General features: G+C 35.6%; 1 protein-coding gene across 2 annotated transcripts in view; it reads right to left on the reverse strand.

Moving 5' to 3' along the window:
• LOC119579277 overlaps positions 1-2,500 on the reverse strand; it is a 94,299-nt gene that overhangs the window by 86,569 nt on the left and 5,230 nt on the right. The window lies entirely within an intron of this gene.

Here is a 2,500-nt window from a genome sequence, read left to right on the forward strand (position 1 = left end):
AATTTTACCTTTCTGACGGTACTGACTTGGGCGGCTTACCACCATGGCAGGTAGGCAATCGAGGTGAAGTTTCCTTCCCAGGAACACCCGGCCTGCTCGAACCTCGACTCTTTGCCGTCGTGACTTTTGAGTCCGAGCTCTAACCACTGGGCCAACGCGGCCCCCTATATATATATATATATATATATTATATTATATATATATATATATATATATATATTTATATATATACTTACACCCCACACCACCACACACAAACCACACACACACACACACACACACCCACACACAAACACCCCAACACACACAGACCACACACATATATATATTACATAATATTATATAAATAAAATTATTATATATTTTATATTATAAATAATATATAATATATATATAAAATATATATTATTATATATATTGTATACAATGTATAATTCTATATATATAATATATAAAAATGTATATGTTACATATTTATTATATCGTGTGTGTGTGTGGTTGTGTGTGTGTGTGTGTGTGTGTGTGTGTGTGTGTGTGTGTGTGTGTGTGTGTGTGTGGGTGTGTGTGTGTGTGTGAATATATATCTGTGTGAATGTATATATTATATATATATATATATTATATATATATATATATATTATATAATAAAATATATTTTCTTCTTTTAACGGTAGGTTCTGTCTGAGCCCCCGGGGTCACAGCATGATACTTCATTGCAGTTTTCGTGTTGTGATGCTCTTGGAGTGAGTACGCGGTAGGGTCCCCCAGTTCCTTTCCACGGAGAGTGCCTTTTGGTACCTTTTAGGTAATCATTCTCTCTATTTATCCGGGCTTGGGACCAGCACTTGACTTGGGCTGGCTTGGCCACCCCAGGGGGCTAGGTAGGCAATCAAGGTGAAGTTCCTTCCCCAAAGGGGAACAACGCGGCGCTCGGTGACTCGAACCCTCAGATTCAGATTGCCGTCGTGACAGTTTTAGAGTCCGACGCTCTAGCCATTCGGCCACCGCGGCCTTGACGATCATGGGCTTCCATGATTTTTTCTTAGCAATTTAGAGCGGTGGTTTGCCATTGCCTTCCGCCCTTGGGCAACCAAGGGAAACAACGCGGTGGTCGGTGACTCGAAACCCTCGAACTCAGATTGCCGTCGTGCCCGTCTTGAGTCCAAAGCTCTAACCTTCGGCCACCGCGCCCGCTTTATAAATTTTATATATATATTTTATATTTTTTATATATATATTATAAAATATATTATTATATTAGAGAGAGGAGAGAAGAGAGAGAGGAAAAAGGAGAGAGAGAGAAAAGAGAGAGAGAGATAGGTAGGGTATACATTTACATACATAGGGTTATATTTTTTTAAAAGGCATATTTGTGGGGTGTGGTGTGGGGTGTGTTGTGTGGGTGGGTTTTGTTTTGGGGTGCGGGGGGTTGTGTGTGTTTTATGTATTGTAATGTATATGTATTGGTTATTTGGGGTATGTGTTTGTATTTTTAAAAATAATATATTATATATAATATATATTTTATATCTTTTTTATATATATATATATAATTATATTATATTATATATATTATATTTTATATTTATATATATATTATATTAAAATTTTAATATAATATATTTAAAATATTTTATTATATTATTTATAGAGGAGGAAGAGAGGAGAGGGGGGGGAGAGGAGGAGGAGGAGAGGTTTTTTAGATAGGTAAAAATGAAAATTTTTTTGAAATATTTAATAAAATTTTTGGTATTCATATATAAAACTTTAAATTAAAAAATATTATATATTTTATATATATATATATATATATATATATATATTAATATAAAATTATATTTATCTAAAATTATAAAATTTATATTATAAATATTTTATATATATATATATATATACCCAATATATTAATATATATTAAAATTTTTATGATTCCCATTTTATATATATATTTCTGGGATACACAGCGGGGGACACCCAATTTTGTGTGTGGGTTGTGTGTGTGTGTGTGTGTGGGGTGTGTGTTTTGTGTGTGTGTTTTGTGTTTTGTTTTATGTTTTTTGTGTGTGTGTTGTTGTGTGTGTGTGTGTGTGGGGTGTGTGTGTGTGTGTGGTTTTTGGTGTGTGGGGTTGTGTTGTGTGTGGTGGTATGTGTGTGGTGTGTTGTTTGTGTGTGTGTTATTTGTGTGTGTGTGTAGGGTTTGTGTGGTGTATGTGTTTTGGGGGGGTGGGGGGGGGGTTTTTTTTGTTGTTTTGTCTGTGTATGTGTATGTTTTAATGTGTTGTGTGTGTGTGGGGGGTGTGTGTGTGTGTGGGGTGGGGTGTGTGTGTTTTGTGTTGTGGTGTGTGTGGGGTGTGTTGTGTATTTTTATGTGTATTGTATGGGTTGTTTTGTGTGTGTGTGTGTTGGGGTTTTTTTTGCTGGGGGGTATGTGTGTGGTTGTGTGTGGTTGTATGTGTGTGTGTGTGTGTGTGGTGTGTGTGTGTATGTGTATGTTTGGGTT

Source organism: Penaeus monodon, chromosome 12 (assembly GCF_015228065.2).
Source record: "Penaeus monodon isolate SGIC_2016 chromosome 12, NSTDA_Pmon_1, whole genome shotgun sequence".
NCBI classification, from domain to species: Eukaryota; Metazoa; Arthropoda; class Malacostraca; order Decapoda; family Penaeidae; genus Penaeus; species Penaeus monodon.